Source organism: Suricata suricatta, chromosome 8 (assembly GCF_006229205.1).
Source record: "Suricata suricatta isolate VVHF042 chromosome 8, meerkat_22Aug2017_6uvM2_HiC, whole genome shotgun sequence".
Lineage (NCBI taxonomy): Eukaryota > Metazoa > Chordata > Mammalia > Carnivora > Herpestidae > Suricata > Suricata suricatta.
Genome location: NC_043707.1, coordinates 71,550,674 through 71,556,305, shown reverse-complemented (window position 1 = coordinate 71,556,305; position 5,632 = coordinate 71,550,674). Strand labels below are relative to the sequence as shown.

At 37.6% G+C, this 5,632-nt stretch overlaps 1 protein-coding gene across 1 annotated transcript in view; it reads right to left on the bottom strand.

Moving 5' to 3' along the window:
• COL24A1 (collagen type XXIV alpha 1 chain) overlaps positions 1-5,632 on the bottom strand; it is a 475,258-nt gene that overhangs the window by 461,792 nt on the left and 7,834 nt on the right. The window lies entirely within an intron of this gene.

Sequence of the window (5,632 nt, the reverse complement as noted above, 5' to 3'; positions counted from 1 at the left end):
TACTATTCCATTGGTCTATGTGTCTGTTTTTATGCCAATACCATACTGTCTTGATGATGACAGCTTTGTAGTAGAGGCTAAAGTCTGGGATTGTGATGCCTCCCGTTTTGGTTTTCTTCTTCAATATTACTTTGGCTATTTGGAACCCAGACATTTTTTAAAGGGGCAAAAACACTTTCAATTATTAGCATTGCCTTGAGGGCCTCCACTGAGCATCTTGTTCAATCTTCTGTCATGCAGATGCTCACTTGGTTAGCACTCAAGAAAGAAGCAGACAGATTCATTAAGAGACAGGCAGACACACAAATTCCTCCTCGGAAAATTTACCACAAATTTTTCTTCAGTGCTCGCCTTTTATGATTGCTGTCATGGACATTTCAGTTCAGACTGTGGCCATGCACATTTCAGTTCAGACTGTGGCCATGCCTGTCTCATTTTGAAAGCTACTGAGAGCCTCCATCACATACCAGGCTGCTGGAATAAAGCACTGGGCAGGGCAGGGTTGAAGAGCAGCAGGGAGGTAGGCATCCTGGCACCTATGCCCTGTTCCTACATTATATTCCAATCTTCCTGGCATTACCCCCTTCACCATGAGTTGTCATTAATTCCTTCCAGCTTCTACTCCAAGCAAATCCTACCTCCCTCATTATATTCTGGGATTCATTTGCTGGGCCAGTGCCTAGCTTGGTTACACATGTGTAGCTACTATTGAAACTTAATATTGCATAGCAGAGTACTGGATGTTGAATTGGCTTTCTATTCTATGGGATGACTAAGCAATGAAGACAACTGCTTCTCCACTAAAATCTTGTGTTTTCTATTACAGCCTGAAGGGCTTCTCTGATTTGCTCCTAAAACCTGAAGGGAAAAAACAAGGACTGCTGAGCCATTGACTTTCCCAAAACCCAGCAATTCTCGCCCTTAGAGTCAGCAGATCTCTGCTTTACAGTTTGTTTTGAGAGAGAGGACACACACTGTGCAAGTGGGGTGAGGCAGAGGGAGAGTGAGAATCTTGAGCAGGCTCCACATCCAGCGAGGACTGTGGGATCAAAACCTGAGCTGAAATCAAGGGTCAGACACTTAACTGACTCAGCCATGCAGACGCCCCTGCTTTATTTACAGCCTCATAAAACTCTCTCTGGATGTAGTCATATTCTGTGTGGCCTCAGCAAATAGTTTCACACTAAATTGTGGGCTGCTTAGGGAGATGAGAGTAACTACTGAGAGGGGAGAGAAATGGGACACTTGCAGTCCAGATCATAAGGAGGTTAACCTATCTGATTCAATCTGGTAATGGTATTGCAGAGTTCTCTGAGCTCTGGGGTGGGACTCATCTTCACGTGAGGCCTGCCATCAGCAGTGTGTCCAGCTTGATACTTGAGCCAACTCTTAGGGGAGGGGGGCTGGAAGGAGTGAAGTAGGTAAGATGTGGAATGTAAAGCAGGAAGCTGAGTAGAAACCCAGGGACATGTGGATAATGGAGTAGAGTTGAGCAGGCTCTCAGGAACCTGTGGATTCATATACTAATTCTGGAACCCTTCTTCAGGTCCTGAGTTGTTCCTTGTGCCCTGCCATACTTGGTTCACAGCAAGCAGGTCTTTTATCACCATCATGGGACAGTATTGGAGCAGGCAGTGTTTGATCCCTATTTCTGCATCATTGATCAAATTGCAAAATACACCAAGATCATTAAGAAATTCCTCTTGAGTCTAAAGGAGGGTGGAGAAAGTAGCCAAAGTGGTCATCCAGCATTTCATTGGTTTGACTAAAATGTTTCAATTTTCAGGAAGCCATTTTTCCAGGGGGCAGTCTAGGTCTATTATATTGAAACTTTCCTAAGTAATGTTGGTTTGCTCCCTTTCTTTGATGTTTTCCTTGGAAACACTTGACCATTTGGAGAGCTTCCTGAAAAAACTATGTTCATAACCTGCAGACATGTAATCACACTATTTATCTTGCCACATTTCTCGTACCAGTTGTCAAGTTATTATACTTTGAAAAGTACCAGTCCCTCTCTACCTTTTCCGACCATAAGCAGAAGCCCTTGATGGAAATTGACTTCATTAGCAGCTCTCAAAAGACCCTCAAAATAGCAGTAAAGAGCAAAACACTGGATTTCTCCAGAAATCTGTAAACTGAGGGATAAAATGACTTTCATTTAACTCTTTCTGTTTTGAGTGGACTTCTGAGGTGGTAGAAAAAGAAGCCAAAGAGAAAAATATTTTGTTTCACAGATTCTATATCATGTTTACTTTTCCCAGATTATTTTTTTGTAAACTGTCTTGCTAAAGAATGGAGTTCTCCCAAATTGTAAGACATGAATTGGCCTTTTATGAAAAATAGGTTTTGGAGAGGTTGTCTAAGGAACTGAATTGAATATAGAGGTTAAATAACAGTTTTGCACATGGCAGGAGAGTGATTTGGAGAAAGCCTAAAGGCACCTTTATATCCTAAAAGACCAATACCATATTCCAAGATTCTCTTTGGTTTAATTTGGTTTAAAAAAATCTTCTGGGGCACCCAGGTGGCTCAGTCCATTAAACATCTGACTTCAGCTCAGGTTTGAGCCCCGAATTGGGGTCTGTGCTGACAGCTCAGAACCTGGAGCCTGCTTTGGATTCTGTGTCTCCCTCGCTCTCTGCCCATCCCCCACTCATGCACAGTCTCTCTTTCTCTCTCCTTCAAACATAAATAAACATTAAAAATAATTTTTAAAAATCTTCTGAACGGATCTGAATTGCAATTTATAAGTCTAAATGGAAAGGTGAGACTTTGGAATATTGTGTTGGTTTCTGAGGAATTTAAGTATAAATGAATGAAACAGAAAACAAAAAACCAAGAGAGACAATCAGTGAAGCCAGGAGTTGGGTCTCTGAAAAGATGAACAAAATCTACAAGCCATTAGCTAGAGTGACTAGTAAAAGAAAGAGAAGAGAAAAATGAACAAAATTAAGGATGAAAGAGGGTACATCACTACTAACTCTACAGAAACTAAAAATAATCCCTTTGTGCCAACAAATTGGACAATTTAGATGAAATGGACAAATTCCTAGAAGGCCACAAATTACCAAATTGACTCAAGAAAAACAGAAAATATGAGTAGACCTACAATAAGAAAATAAATTGAATTAGCAATTCAAATCCCCCCCCCAATAAAATCCCTAGCTCCTGTGGCTACATTGGTGAATTGAATCAAATATTTGAAAAATATAGAATACCAATCATTCATAAGTTCTCAGAAAATGAAGAGAATACTTCCCAATTCATTCTAGGAGGCCAGTATTACTTTATTTTTTTATGCTTTTTATTTATTTTTGAGAGATGAGAGAGATAGTGCGAGTAGGGAAGGGTCAGAGAGAGGGAGGGAGACACAGAATCCGAAGCAGGCTCCAGGCTCTCTGAGCTGTCGGCACAGAGCCGGATGCGGGGCTCGAACCCACAAACCATGAGACCATGACCTGAGCCAAAGCCAGACGCCCAACCAACTGAGCCAGCCAGGCGCCCCAGTATTACTTTAATACCAAAGCCAGAAAGAGACAGCTGAAGAAATTAAAACGACAGGGAAACGTTCCACATGAACAATTTATCAAATGGAATCAGCAACATATAAAAGGATTAAACACCATGACCACATAGGATTGAAGCCAGAAATACATGGTTGGTTTAACATAGCAACGTAAGCATCCAATTGATAGACTAAAGGAAAAAGAAAGCATGAAAGTCTTAGCAGATGTAAAAAAGAAAAAGCATTTGAAAAAATCCAATACACTATCATGATAAAAACTCTCAACAAACTAAGACTTTAAGGACATATCCACAACTTGATAAAGAGCATTTGCAAAATAGTTCATAGCTAACATGATACTTAATGTTCAAAGACAAAACAGTTTCTCTCTAAGATCAGAAACAAGACAATGGTCTCCTTTCACTACTTCTCAACATTCTGTTGGAGGTTCTCGTGACTAAAATAAAAGTGTAAAAAAATAAGCTTCCATGTTGAAGAAGGTAGAGTATATAGTACTGTCATTATTTGCAGAAAACATGATTCTATATGTAGAAAATACCAAGGAATCAACTAAAAGACTATTAGAATTCATAAACTAGTTAGCAAGCTTATATAATGCAAGATCAATATACAAAAATTAGTTGTATTTCTATACTATCAACAACCTAAAAATAAAATTAAGGGAACAATTATGTTCATAATAGCATCAAAAAGAATAAAGTATTTAGGATTAAATTTAACAAATGAATGATGAACTTGTGCACTGAAAACTACAAAACCTTGCTCAGAGAAATTAGAGAAAATGATCTCACATGTATGGTCATTTGATTTTCAGCAAAGGTGCCATTATCATCATCATTATCATTCAGTGGGGGGAAAGATAGTCTTTTCAATAAATAGTATAGGAAAAACTGGATAGTCACATACAAAAATATGAACTTAGATTATTACTTCAAACCTGATGCAAAAGTTAACTCAAAATAGATCACAGAATAAATTTAAGAGCTACTACTAAAAAGTTTCTCAGAAAAATAATAGGAGAAACTCTTTGTGGCCTTGAATTAGACAGGGCTCTTAGATATGACACTAAAAGCATAATCCATTAAATCTATTAAAAAGGGATAAAATTAGGGAATGTTTAAATTTTTCTTTCAAAATTTAAGACTTTGTATTTTCTTACTGGTGTCTTTTTAAGTGCAGAAGGTAAGTCACAAACAGGAGAAAATATTTGCACGTCACACATTTGATAAAGGATGTATATTGAACATGCATAGAGATTCTTACAACTCAATAATATGAACAGTGAAATGGGCAAAGAAATGGGCAAAATAATTAAAAAGATAGTTTACCAACAAAGATACACAGATTGCTAAGAAATACAAGAAAAAATGCTCTACATCATTACTCATTAGAGAAATGCAATTTAAACACCTACCAGAATTAATATAATCAAAAATAAAAGATAATTCCAAGCATTGGTGAAGATGTAGAGAAACTAGAACCCTCTTACATAGTTGGTAGGAATGTAAAATGATGCAGAAAGCTGGAAAACAGTTTGGCAGTTTGTGAAAATGTTAAATATAAACTTATTATAAAACCCAGAAATTCCACTTCTAAGAATCTACCCATAAGAAATGATACTATAGGTCAACACATGCATGTGAATGTGTCTAGAAGCATTATTCATAACAGCCAAAAACTAGTAACAATGCAAACTGACTGAAAACAACCCAACAACTGGTAAATGGGTGCACAAAATGTGAAATATCCATTGATTGAATAGAATTCTTTTCAGCAACAAAAAGGAATGAGGAACTGATAAATGCTACAACATGAATGAATCTCAAAAATATTACGCTAAATGAAAGAACCAGATGCAAATGATGACATCTCATGACTGCATTTGTAGAATATGTTCAGCAAAGCCAATAAATATACAGAGATAGGAAGCAGATCAGTGGCTGCTTAGGCAGAGTTGAACTTCAAACACCCAGGAGGGAATTTTTCTGTGGTGATGAAAATGTTCTAAAACTGGGTTTTGACAGCAGTGACAGTTGTGCAACTTTATAAATTTACAAAAAAGTCATTCATAATTATACATTAGGCAGTAGGTGAATTTTTTTTTTT